This window comes from Babylonia areolata, chromosome 20 (assembly GCF_041734735.1).
Source record: "Babylonia areolata isolate BAREFJ2019XMU chromosome 20, ASM4173473v1, whole genome shotgun sequence".
Classification (NCBI taxonomy): Eukaryota; Metazoa; Mollusca; class Gastropoda; order Neogastropoda; family Buccinidae; genus Babylonia; species Babylonia areolata.
The window spans coordinates 38869289-38883857 of NC_134895.1; positions in this window are offsets into that span (position 1 = coordinate 38869289).

Sequence of the window (14569 nt, forward strand, 5' to 3'; positions counted from 1 at the left end):
ATCCTTTCATATCATATCACAACATAATGCAACACAACACAACGCATTACAACACAACGCAGCGCAACACAACACAACACAACAGCCATGGAAGCTTCCCAATATAGTTTCCATGCTGCTCACTGCTACATATTGGTATGGTCTTCAGTGTCACGTTTCCTCTGCTGTTTGAGCGCTTTACAGAACTGTACTGATGTCACTTAAGAGTGCCATATAACCTGCTTCATAATTATGAGATGTGTGATGCTCCGATCTGAATGTTGTTCACTTACAGATGCGTTTAGGGGGGTTGCGGCTGAGATGGTTTCACTTCTGAATGTTTCGTTTCAGTCAAATAATTGTTATGATAAATATTAATAAACACCATTCATTTTAATTGCTTTCCTGCTCTGTTTGAGTTCCACGAGATTTTACGATCATATTTTTACATAATATTTTATTCAAACACATTTTAGATGAGAAATCTATATACATTATCACCGGTAACACACACACACACACACACACACACACACACACACATATACACACACATACACACGCGCGCGCGCGCGCGCTCGCCCGCGCGTTTGTTGTTGACTGTGAGTGTATGCGATTTGCATTTTGATGTTTTGATCAGAATGTTTGCATCTGAGTAAACGCGGTTATGATAACCTATGTTTGTAGCTAACTACGATTGTTGTTTTGTTTTTGTTTTTGTTTTTTTTGTTTTCTTTTTGTGGTCTTTTGTGTATGTGTTTTTGTGGGGGGGTTGTGGGTTTTTTTGGTTTTTGTTTTGTTGATGTTGTTTGTGTTAGTTTTGTGTTTTAAAGATGGGGAGTTCAGTTGTTCTTTTCTTTTGTTTTTGTTTTATTTCTCAACTAATATCCACCACAGAACACATGTGCGTATTGTTTTCTGAACACATACTCCATTCTTTTAATCAATAAAAACAGACACATACGTAACCAACGACTTAAAGAAACATTAACTGTACAAATCCATAGCTGATCCTTAATATAAGGTTTTCAGAATTAAACCAAGCAGACAACACAAGGAAATATCAATTATGCAAAACCATAGCTACTTCTTATTATAAGTTTCTTGCAGTTGAACCAGGCAGTCATAATCAGCAAACAGTCAACGCAAGGAATTGACAAACGATGCACTGAAGAGGAAAATCGTGACCCTGTGCGGTGGAACTCTTCGAGAAGCTAAAGCGCATAGAGCTTGCGCTTGCGCACGCACTCGGCCGCATGTTCGCTCTGGCAAGCACACATAATAAATCAACTGCATACACAAAAGAGATCGTCATGGGGAATGAGAGAAAGAGACAATTACTACATTATGCAACGTATACCAGGACAAGGAAAAAAAAACCCAGACATTTCAAACACACGTCGAACATTAAAGATCGCATAATTGTCCATCGTAACGGTAACACACAGATACATAATAGCCACGTCGGTGCGCGTGAGCATGTGTGTGCGGGGGAAGGGGCAAGGTCGACCATGTGTAATTGGGCATATATCTCGTGTATTTGTTTTTTCTTATTGTGGGTGTGTGGGGGGAGTGGGGATGCGAGGTACGAATGCGTAAGCGTGTGTGTGCGTATTTGTAGACGAGTGTGCGCATGTGTGTGTGTGTGTGTGTGCGTGTGTGTAAGCCTGTGTGTTTTTTTGTTGTTGTTTTTTTTTATTTTTTGTTTGTTTGGGTTTTTTTTTCTTTTTGTGTGTGTGGGGGGGGGTTGTTTTTGTTTTGTTTTTTTTTTCGGCCAGTGAAGAAAGCCTCGTGTTGAGCACAAAAAAGAAAAATAATAAAGCGCATAGAGCTTCAAGAAAATGCGCTATAGTAAGATGTCTCAATAAATAAATAAATAAGCTCTGGTGACCACCTGCTGCACTGCAGAGGACGGTGGACTTGGCGTTGCAGACCGGATGGACCATCTGACACCATGACCTGGGGAACGCGGAAGAAGAAGACGAGCGATGCAAGCAGCTATCCAGAACTTTCGTTCATTGATGAACTCGCGGAGGACCAACTCGGACACAAGCTGGGGTTGATGACACAATCACGCGGGGTGGAAGGGCAGAAGGCTGGACTTGTCTCCCTTCGTTTCACTTGCCTTCGGTGGCCTCTCCTGTCTTCATGGTTTGAGAATGGCTTGGGCGCCTCTGGGGACTCTGACATGCGGTTTCTCCATCAACAACGTGTTTTTCATTGCTTTATTCGTTGACAGCGGATTCATCCCTTTCCCTTCCTGTTGATGCCTTCTCTTTGTTTCCGTGGGGTCCACCTTGGAAGGAAATGACTTCGTTTTCAATGCTGTCTCGATGGCCTTCCTTGTCCACACATGTCGGACCAGCGTGTGGTGGTGATGGGGAAAGTGGGCCACTTGGCGTCGAGCCTGGATGTTTTGGAAGGTATCTGATTCCGCTGTGCTTCCCCTGGCTGTGGCTGGAAGCTGTGACGTCGTGATGGTCAGCACACAGGGTCAGCTTCGGGGCTGGGGTTAGAGTCATGAAGGACGGCGTTGACCGATGTCTTGGTGACGTGGACGTTCGCTGTAATGCCTTGCTGGGTATAACAGGTGGCAGCGGTGGATGTGCTTTTTTCTGTGCTGCCCAACTCCCGGGCTTTGCCTGGACAATGTCTTGACGGAACTGCTTTCTTCTTCTTCTGGTTGAAGATCCGGTCTGGTGGCTTGCGTTTTCTGCCGTGTGTCTCGTGTCTGTTCCTGCTGCTGCTGCGTCCTCTTCCACATCGTCATCGGACGTCAGAATCTCACGGCTGTGCCGATAAATCATATTGATGTAAGCGTGCACGTTGGAAGGAACACGATAGTAGTTGCTTTTTTCGTTAATGTCGACCAGCTGGTGGTGCGAACTTCCGTGGGTTTTCAGCAGATCGGGAACGCTACCACCAGTCCGAACTCCTCTGGTCATGTAGATGTCGTCCTCTCTCCTCTCCTGGTCCGGTGGCAAGACACCGCTTCCAATGGCGCTGAGGGAGATGAGGGACATTGCTCGCTGCCAGTCATGACTGCTCCTGGGCACATCGTAATCATCCCAGCCTTCCCCGCTTCTTCTGGACAACGCTCTGGACGCTGCAGCAGCTGATCCTGTTTGGGACGTCAGAGAGGCGGGTTTGGGACTGAGAGAGGAGTCGAGGTGGACTGTTTCCAAACGTGATTGTTGAGGAAGGTGAGCGGTTGGTGACCAGGTCTGTCCATTGGGCAACGAGGATCGGTTTGTATGCAGAGTTTCCGGAACAGCATTGTGGAAAGACTTCCGATCAGTGGGGTCTGAGAAACGATGTCTGGAGCCACGGTGCTGTCCCGAGATAACAGGGAAAGAAACCTTGAGCTGTTTTTCTGAATGGCTGTCTCCCAGCCCGTGAACACAGTCATCACCCAGTCCCTTGGCACGGTCTTTGAGGAACTGGTGGTGGCTCGTGCCAGGCTTCCTGTGTTGCTGGAGGGATAACAACGCTTCAACTTCCTTCTCTTCCCCACACCTTCCTTCAAAATTCCTGCATCCTAAACTTCCCCTGTTATGTGCCCGTCCTGTCGGACTTACACACCGTTCTGGTAAAGTCATAGCTTCACGTGCACCGCCATAGTGCCACTCACTGTCATCACGGACCGTTCCTCTTCCACCTACGGTCGCTTCTTTGTCACTGACCGTTCCTCTTCCACCTCCGGTCGCTTCTTCGTCACTGACCATTCCTCTTCCACCTCCGGTCGCTTCTTCGTCACTGACCATTCCTCTTCCACCTCCGGTCGCTTCTTTGTCACTGACCGTTGCTCTTCCACCTACGGTCGCTTCTTCGTCACCGACCATTCCTCTTCCACCTCCGGTCGCTTCTTTGTTACCGACCATTCCTCTTCCACCTACGGTCGCTTCTTTGTAATAATTACTCCTGCTGGCTTTAGCATCGGCCTTGACGTAAACCTTCGTTTTGGAATTGAACCGAATGTGTTCTGCTGGAGTGAAACTTCCGAAGAGCGGTTAGAGGGTCTTGGTTCGCGGAGGTCTTGGTTCCGGCGAGTCTGTGCTCTGTCTGAACGTGACACAGAGAGGTTACGACGACGACCTGTTTCAGTGACGTCACGTTCCGTCAGTCTGTTGTCACGGTTCTCCTCTGTGCTCTTCCTGTCTGTGTACGTGTGGACGTGATCCGTCTGTGCGTGGGAGCCTTCTGCTGGTGATGTGGGAGTCGTGACGCGTGACAGCAGACCTCTGTCTGCATGGACCGCTCCAGGAGTGGGGGTGAAGTCCCGCGACAGAGTGTCTTCTTCAGGGAGTCTTCTGGCGTTGAAGGTGATGCCCATGCTCTGTTCATTCTCTGTTTCGGCGGCGCTGCGTCGGCCTCTGAATTCTGACAACCGAATGTTGGGAGCTTGATGTTTTAGGCTGTATGTGTTTATGAGTGTGTGTGTGTGTGTGTGAGTGTGTATGCGTGCGTGTGTGTGTATGTGTGTGTGTGTGTGTGTGTGCGCGCGAGTGCTTTTTAATGCATGGTATTGTATTGTATTGTATTGTATTACATTTTATCGTATCGTATTGTACTGTATTGTATTTTTGTCACATTAAATTTCCCTGTAGGAAATTCGGGATGTTCTCACTGTGGAGAGTGTGTCGACACAGTGCAGCTCTATCTTTTTTTTTCTCTTTTCTTTTTCTTTATAAAGTTCGTGTGAGATATAAAGTAAAAGTGGAGTGATGGCCTCGAGGTAACGCGTCCGCCTAGGAAGCGAGAGAATCTAAGCGCTCTGGTTCGAATCACGGCTCAGCCGCAGATATTTTCTCCCCCTCCGCTGGACCTTCAGTGGTGGTCTGGACACTAGTCATTCGGATGAGACGATAAACCGAGGTCCAGTGTGCAGCATGCACTTAGCGCACGTAAAGTAACAAAAGGGTTGTTCCTGGCAAAATTCTGTAGAAAAATCCACTTCGATAAGAAAAACAAATAAAAATGCACGCAGAAAAAAATACAAAAAAAGGGGTGGCGCTGTAGTGTAGCGACGCGCTCTCCCTGGAGAGCAGCCCGAATTTCACACAGAGAAATATGTTGTGATAAAAAGAAATACAAATACAAATACAAATACAAAACAGGCAGGATATCAGTCGTGTCTGACTTAGTCAGATACATGAAAAAGATCTACCTGAGGGATATTAGTGTTGTCTGTCGTTAATTAAAATCTCGCCAACCAATCGTTGGCATGTTTCGAAGAAGATTGTCAAACAATACTGAATGACACTGATCTAGATCACTTCGTAAACCTCTCTCTCTCTCTCTCTCTCTCTCTCTCTCTCTCTCTGCGTGCGCGCCTGTGTCTGTTTTCTTTCTTTAATTTAAAGTCTTTTCACTTTGAGTGATATTAGACGTGTCGTGTGTGTGTGTGTGTGTGTGTGTGTGTGTGTGTGCGTGTGTGATCTGGGGTTGGCGATGGTGGTTAAAGGGGAATACACAGAAGAAGAAGAAGAAAAAAGAAGGCATAAACTAGAACAATGGAATCAACAATTCGTAAATATCTGTGTAACAGCAATTAACAACATAAACACCAATATGGAAACAAAAATCAATAAAATTCAATGGCGGAAGATCGCATCATAGAAACACTCGTACTGAACTATTTAACAGGGATTCGGCAATTTCAGTCAACAATAATTGGTTGGAAATTATTTCTTTTTTGTTTTGTTCTGAAAATGTGCTAACTTTACACGACTTTGGACTGTGTCTGTGTGTATGTATTGTGTGTGTGTGTGTGTGTCTGTGTGTGTGTGTGTGTGTGTCTGTGAGTGCATGTAAACATACCTGAATCGTATCTTTTCTGTGGTCTTCCTCGGACCTGAGAAAAAAAATGACGTATGATTTTTAGCATGAAAACGATACTTTTTTTTATATATACTTTTACTCACCACAGAGAGACAGACAGACAGACAGACAGACACACAGATTGAGAGAGACAGAGAGAGAGTTATCAATATTTAACCAGTTTCACTGTCGTCGATGTTCAACTTCATAATATGTCACGGTTCTTTCTCTCGTTGTTCTACAAGGCATCGGCAGTGGTGGCGTTATCCTCCCCAGTAACAACAGTAGTAAATAGCAGAAGCTGCCGCAGTGTCATCAACATTAGGGCATACCTTCTGCAGCAGCAGCAGTGGCAACATATGTATAACATGTGGAGTGATGGCCTAGAGGTAACGCGTCCGCCTAGGAAGCGAGAGAATCTGAACGCGCTGGTTCGAATCACGGCTCAGCCGCCGATATTTTCTCCCCCTCCACTAGACCTTGAGTGGTGGTCTGGACGCTAGTCATTCGGATGAGAAGATAAACCGAGGTCCCGTGTGCAGCATGCATTTAGCGCACGTAAAAGAACCCACGGCAACAAAAGGGTTGTTCCTGGCAAAATTCTGTAAAACAAAAAAAAACATCCACTTCGATAGGCAAAACAAATAAAACTGCACGCAGGAAAAAATACAAAAAAAAAAATGGGTGGCGCTGTTGTGTAGCGACGCGCTCTCCCTGGGGAGAGCAGCCCGAATTTCACACAGAGAAATCTGTTGTGATTAAAAAGAAATACAAATACAAAATACAAATAACTATGTGACAAGTGCAATGGTGAAACATTCGTGCATGCTAAACAACTACTGTAGTATCGTTTCTCTCAGTGGATCAGCACAAGTGCGATTGTGCGTGCATACGTGAAGAAATGCGTTGCATATTCGTTGGCTATGTGGTGCAAACATTCTTTTAGAGTGCGTGTGTTTGTACGATGTGCGACCTCTTTCTTTTTCTCTTTTTTTTTTTAAATAATATCTTTACCAGCATGCATCCCATGTTTATTCAATCTATCTGCAATATGGATTCTTTTTTTTAACTTTGATATGATAAATAAGAAATACACAAGTGCAAAAAAAAAAAAGGTACCTTCTCTCAGCTCAGTATACAAAACTGTCGAAAATCGACTTTTCTTTCCCCCTTGTGGGAAGACATCCATCCGGATCAAACCAGTAAACAATCACGTGATCACAGAAACGCGCCAAAAAAATTTTTTTTTTTTTTTTAAATTTTTTTAAGACGGTACGTGCGCATGCAGGTGCAAAAGCTCTGGTGCTGTGCAAAGTGCCCAAGAATGCTCCGTGCATAAATCCTGAACGTTCTCCGAGGAAACCTGTGCATCATGCTCATACTCATGATCGTCATGCAAAAAAAAAAACAGGATGGAAAAGAGTTCCACAGCTCGGTGCAGATGGCATGCCGTAGTGCCCGTGCTGGTGCCAGACCTTTCGCCGTCTGCAGACGATGACAATGATGATGATGACCATGGCGGCGATGACAAAGATACTGAGAACCGTGCCAAGGATGATGTATAAAGTACTGCGCTGCCCAGCTGATGATACATGCCGACCAGTCGTGTCTGAAAGGCAAGAAAGAAAGGTGATGTAGAGTATACTGCTCTGCCCAACTGATGATAGATGCCGAGCTGTTCTGTCAACAAAGAAAGAATGGAAGAAAGAAAAGAAAAGAAAGGAAGAAAGAAGAAAGAAAGAAAGAAAGGAAGAAAGAAAGAAAAGAAAGGAATAAAGAAAGAAAGAAAAGGAAGAAAGAAAGAAAGAAAGAAAAGAAAGAGTGAAAGGAAGGAAGAAAGAGAGAAAAGAATGAAGAAAGAAAGAAAAGAAAGGAAGGAAGAAAAGAAAAGAAATGAAGAAAGAAAGAAAGAAGGAAAGCGTCAGTTTATCAAAGGACAAAGCCACTTTTTTGTATTTTGTTGTTCACAAATCGTTTAATTAATCCATGGACTGCTGCTGCTGCTACTGCTGCTGCTGCTGTTGTTGACGAGTCTGCTCGTCAGTGAATGGCTGCTTGCTGCCTTACTGACATAAGACTGAGGTTCTTGGTGGTCCATCAGTTTCGATGATGACAGCTTGCGCATCTCATCTGTTGTGGACTCGCATGTGGCTGTGGAGTCCAGTTCTCAAACGGTATGGTCGTTCACATCGGGGGCACGCAGAGAGAGAGAGAGAGAGAGAGTGACAGAGAAAAAGAGGGAGAAAGAGAGAGGAGGGGTACACACATGGTAATAATAGAATACATATGAAAACGAACATTAAAAAATCACAAACGCACACACACACGCACACGCACAGAGAGGTAGACAGACAGAAGGACGCTTGACGCTTTAACATTTTACTGTCATTACCTGTGAGGGTCTATTCACAAAGGGGTGGCGAGGGGTTAATTCGTAAATCCTCATAAGTGCACAACAACACTCTGATTATTAGCGTTTCATAAACAACAACAAAATCCTCTAAATATCACACCCTCACAATACACCAAAAAAGCAGAACAAAAATAACAAAAGCTAAATAGCACAATCAAACTCCACCATTCATTCTGATAGTGATATAGTTCAGTATATCAATCATCTCCCTTGCCAACTAAACAATAAGAAAATAGACATTACACATGGATATCCGAAAGAGAAAGAAAGACAGAGAGACAGAGACGAAGAGAGACAAAGAGAAACAGAGACAGACAGAGGGAGCTAGACAGAGACAGACAGAGAGAGCGAGAGAGAGAGAGACACACACACACACACACACACACACACACAGAAGAACAACAACGACAGCATCATCACCTGCACCCAGCACCAAAGACGCAGCACACGCCGGGGACTCCGGAAAGCTGCGACTCACGGCGCACACCGTCACCTTCACCTTCATCCCGCCGCTACGGCCGCCGCTGCTGTCCACCATCTTCGACAAGCTGTCCAGCTGAAAACGAGGCTCTTCCGCCGTAGCCGTCACGGTAGCCACCTCGCCGTCCTTGACCCCCTGACCTTGAACCCGAAGGACAAAGGTCACGGGCTCACCCCGAGAACTGCCCGGGTCACAGCGAAGCTGGCGAGAGCGGTCTGGAAGACGGAATATCAGGCATGCGTGTGGCGCTGTGGGTGGCTCTGAAATGGATGATAATAATGATAATAATAGTAATAATAATAATAGTAATGTGTATGATAGTCAGTCGTTTTCGACTATATTCATCAGAACAGCAGGGGAGCTAACTGCTGTCCCGACTATCTGGGCTAGAATTTGAATGTCTTGCCCAAGATACTAACATCCCCATTCTCTTGGCCAAGAGGGGTTTGGGACAGTCGGCATTGGCGATGGTTCCCAAAGGTCAACTAGCCCCTAAGGCTGCAGCACTAAGAGCCAGCGCAATCTTGCCCCCTAGTTTGAGAGACATAGTCCTTCACAAAAGACTAAGCTGTGAGAAACCATTGATAATACAGCTCTCACTCTGCTGTTGACCCAACTGTAAACTTATGTCAATCTGTGATATAATCTCATACGTACTGGTCAAATAATGATAATAATAATCATCATCGTAGTAGTAGTAGTAGTATTTCATACAGAGAAATCTGTTGTGACAAAAAAAAAAGACAAATACAAATGCAGAGTGATGGCCTAGAGGTAACGCGTCCGCCTAGGAAGCGAGAGAATCTGAGCGCGCTGGTTCGAATCACGGCTCAGCCGACGATTATTATTTTCTCCGCCTCCAATAGACCTTGAGTGGTGGTCTGGACGCTAGTCATTCGGACGAGACGATAAACTGAGGTCCCGTGTGCAGCATGCACTTAGCGCACGTAAAAGAACCCATGTCAACAAAAGGGTTGTTCCTGGCAAAATTATGTAGAAAAATCCACTTCGATGGGAAAAACAAATAAAACTGCACGTAGGAAAAATACAAAAAAAAATGCGTGGCTCTCTGTGTTGCGACGCGCTCTCCCTGGGGACAGCAGCCTGAATTTCACAGAGAGAAATCTGTTGTGACAAAAAAAAAAGAGAAATACAAATAGTAGTAGTAGTAAGTTTCAGTTTCTCAAGAAAGCATCATCACTGCAATCGGACGTATCCATAATTATACGCTACACCACATATGCCAGACAGATGCCTGACAGAATCGTAACCCAACGCGCTTGTCAGCCCTCGAATGTATGCATACATATATGTGTGTCTATCAGACGGGCGCAATAGCCGAGTGGTTAAAGCGTTGGTCTTTCAGTCTGATCTGAGGGTCCCGGTTTCGAATCTCGGTAACGGAGCCTGGTGGGAAAAGGGTGAAGATTTTTCCGATCTCCCAGCTCAACATGTACAGACCTGCTAGTGCAGGTAGGGATGGATGACTGGATTGTGGGTTGGGGTGGACATGCTTGACTTGAAAGCTGATTCAAGTGGGTTTCCTCGGCAAAGTGTGTGTGTGTGTGTGTGTGCGTTCGTGCGTGGGTGTGTGGTGTGGTGTGGCTGTGAGTGTGTTTATTTATGTGTGTATGTGTTTATGTGTGTGTTTTGTGAGTGAGAGAGAGAGAGAGCGCGAAAGAGAGAGAGACAGAGACAGAACAGATTGTGTGAGCTACATACCTGGAGGCGTAAGACGCAGAACACATGGTTTTGACGTTTTGCCTGCACTATTCTCAGCGTAACACACCACGTCTTCATACGCTCTGAAACACACACACACACACACACACACACACACACACAAACACACACACACTGAGAAAGAGATGTGCATGTGTGTGTGTATGTATGCATGTAGTACAGACAGAGAGAGATATATAAGTGTGTGTGTGTATGTAAACAAAAGGGAAAGAGGGGTGGTGCTCTCAGAATTAGAGAGAAAATGGGAACAAGCAGTCCTTCATAGATGAAACACAACCGGCAACGTTTCCTAATCCAACTACTCCAAATGGATTTCTCTTCTTTTTTTTCTTAAGCTGCCAGAGCCATCCCTATTTGTTGCCGCCGGATCTTTAACGTGCGCTGAGTGCATGCTGCAGACGGGATCTCGCATGGGTTCTCTCTTCTCTCATCCGAATGACTAGCACCCAGCCCACCACTCAAGGTCTAGTGAAGGAAATAGTATTAAAAAATGAAGTAAAAAATAGAAAAATCTCGGTTCGTATACGGGACTCGAATCCATGGACACCCGTTTCCAAGCTGGGTGCACTACCACTAGGCCACCGCTCCACCTTTAACAGCAACAACAACGACAAAAACAACACAAAATTGGTAATCATATTGTTCAGATACGGACTGGGATTTGTACACACACACACACACACACACACACACACACGCACGCACGTACGCACGCGTGCACGCACACACACACACACACACACACACACACACACACACTACCCCCTCTCTACCAGACCTTAAGTGGTGGGATGGGTGCTAGTATTTCGCTGGGATGAGAGGATGAAACCGAGGTCCGTGTACAGCATGCATATGGCACATTGTGCAAAAAGAACCCATGGCAACAACAGGATAGTCTCAGGCAAACATTCTACAGAAAAACAACAACAACGTTGATTGTGAAACAAACACACTTGGGGACAGAAAGAAAAAGAAAAGGAAAGAAAAAAAAATGAGTGGCACTGCACTGTGGCGACGGACGCGCTCTTCCAGCAAGAAACCCGAACTTCACACAGAGAAAATCTGTTGTGACAAAAAAGTATTACAATGCAATACAATATAAGGCAACGGGCGCAACAGCCGCGTGGTTAAAACGTTGGACTTTCAATCTGCTGTTCCCGGGTTCGATTCTCGGTAACGGCGCCTGGTGGGTAAAGGGTAGAGAATTTTCCCATCTCCCAGGTCAACATAATGTGCAGACCTGCCAGTGCCTGAACCCCTTCCGTGTGTATACGCACGCAGATGATCAAAATACGCACGTTAAAGATCTAGCTGTAACCCACGTCAGTGTTCGGTACGGTGGGTCATGGAGACACGAATATACCCTGCATGCATCAGCCACGACAGAGTTTTCGGCAAGTCGATGTTGTCGTGTAACGAAAAGAAGGAGAAGAAAAAAGAACTATACGATACAATACAATTGTCTACCTCACAGTAGTTTCGAAAACACTCTCAGCAACATCGTCAGCAGTCCACCTCACTGCGGTGTCCGTGCGCAGTGTTTCATTGGTCAATCGTCTCACCCACGTGACAGTGACGTCATGTGGAAATGCCGTCATCTGACAGAGAAGTGACACTGTGTGACCCAGGCGTGCGTAAACGAGTTTGACGTCAGAATTTACACAGCGGGGAGAAACTGAAACGAGATGAACCAATATAAACCATGATTAATGTGAATTAGTTAGGTAATATTATTTATATATTTTTTAATGAGAACGCCGACCTGGTTTTGCAGAAATAGACAAAGTAAATGATCAAAATGTTCATTCGCAATATATTGTATTTGCAAACAGACAGACAGATAGACACAGACACGCACAGACAGACTGAGACAAACATGGAGACAGAAAGATGCACACACACACACACACACACACACACACACGCACGCACGCACACACACACACACACACACACACACACACACACACACACACACACACACACACACACACACACACACACACACACACACACACACACACACACACACACACACACACACACACATGCTTCCCTCTGTTTTCTTTATCCAGAGCAGATGTATACAGATATTCGCACAGACAGATGTATCTACGAGACGAGGGCAGTGAAATAACGTTTGACCAAGAGAGGTTGCAGACATACAAGATCAGAAGCAGCAGTATCATTAGCATCAGCAACAGCAGCATTATTATCATCATCATTATCAGCAGCAGCAGCTAGCATTATTATCATCATCATCATTATCAGCTGCAGCAGCAGTATCATCATCATCATTATCATCAACAGCAGCAGCAGCAGCAGTATCATCATCATCATTATCATCATCAACATCAGCAGCAGCAGTATCATCATCATCATTATCATCATCAACAGCAGCTGCATCAGCATCAGCATCATCATCATCATCATCATCATCAACATCAACAACAGCAGCAGTATCATCATCATCATCATCATCAACATCAACAGCAGCAGCAATATCATCATCCTCATCAACAGCATCATCATCATCATCATCATCATCATTATATCAGCAGCAGCAACACTATCAGCAGCGTCAGTTCCAGTACAGTTACTATACTGTACGTGGAGTGGTGTTCCAGTACAGTTACTATACTGCACGTGGAGTGGTGTTCCAGTACAGTTACTATACTGTACGTGGAGTGGTGTTCCAATACAGTTACTATACTGCACGTGGAGTGGTGTTCCAGTACAGTTACTATACTGCACGTGGAGTGGTGTTCCACTACAGTTACTATACTGTACGTGGAGTGGTGTTCCAATACAGTTACTCTACTGTACGTGGAGTGGTGTTCCAGCTCAGTTACTATACTGTACGTGGAGTGGTGTTCCAGTACAGTTACTATACTGTACGTGCAGTGGTGTTCCAGTACAGTTACTATACTGTACGTGGAGTGGTGTTCCAATACAGTTACTATACTGCACGTGGAGTGGTGTTCCAGCTCAGTTACTATACTGTACGTGGAGTGGTGTTCCAGTACAGTTACTATACTGCACGTGGAGTGGTGTTCCAATACAGTTACTATACTGCACGTGGAGTGGTGTTCCAATACAGTTACTATACTGCACGTGGAGTGGTGTTCCAGTACAGTTACTATACTGTACGTGGAGAGGTGTTCCAGCTCAGTTACTATACTGTACGTGGAGTCGTGTTTCAGTACAGTTACTATACTGCACGTGGAGTGGTGTTCCAGTTCAGTTACTATACTGCACGTGGAGTGGTGTTCCAGTACAGTTACTATACTGTACGTGGAGTGATGTTCCAGTTCAGTTACTATACTGCACGTGGAGTGGTGTTCCAATACAGTTACTATACTGTACGTGGAGTGGTGTTCCGATACAGTTACTATACTGTACGTGGAGTGGTGTTCCAGTAGTTACTATACTGCACGTGGAGTGGGGTTCCAGTACAGTTACTATACTGTACATGGAGTGGTGTTCCAGTTCAGTTACTATACTGCACGTGGAGTGGTGTTCCAGTTCAGTTACTATACTGTACGTGGAGTGGTGTTCCAGTACAGTTACTATACTGTACGTGGAGTGGTGTTCCAATACAGTTACTATACTGCACGTGGAGTGGTGTTCCAATACAGTTACTATACTGCACGTGGAGTGGTGTTCCAATACAGTTACTATACTGCACGTGGAGTGGTGTTCCAGTACAGTTACTATACTGTACGTGGAGAGGTGTTCCAGCTCAGTTACTATACTGTACGTGGAGTCGTGTTTCAGTACAGTTACTATACTGCACGTGGAGTGGTGTTCCAGTTCAGTTACTATACTGCACGTGGAGTGGTGTTCCAGTACAGTTACTATACTGTACGTGGAGTGATGTTCCAGTTCAGTTACTATACTGCACGTGGAGTGGTGTTCCAATACAGTTACTATACTGTACGTGGAGTGGTGTTCCGATACAGTTACTATACTGTACGTGGAGTGGTGTTCCAGTAGTTACTATACTGCACGTGGAGTGGGGTTCCAGTACAGTTACTATACTGTACATGGAGTGGTGTTCCAGTTCAGTTACTATACTGCACGTGGAGTGGTGTTCCAGTTCAGTTACTATACTGTACGTGGAGTGGTGTTCC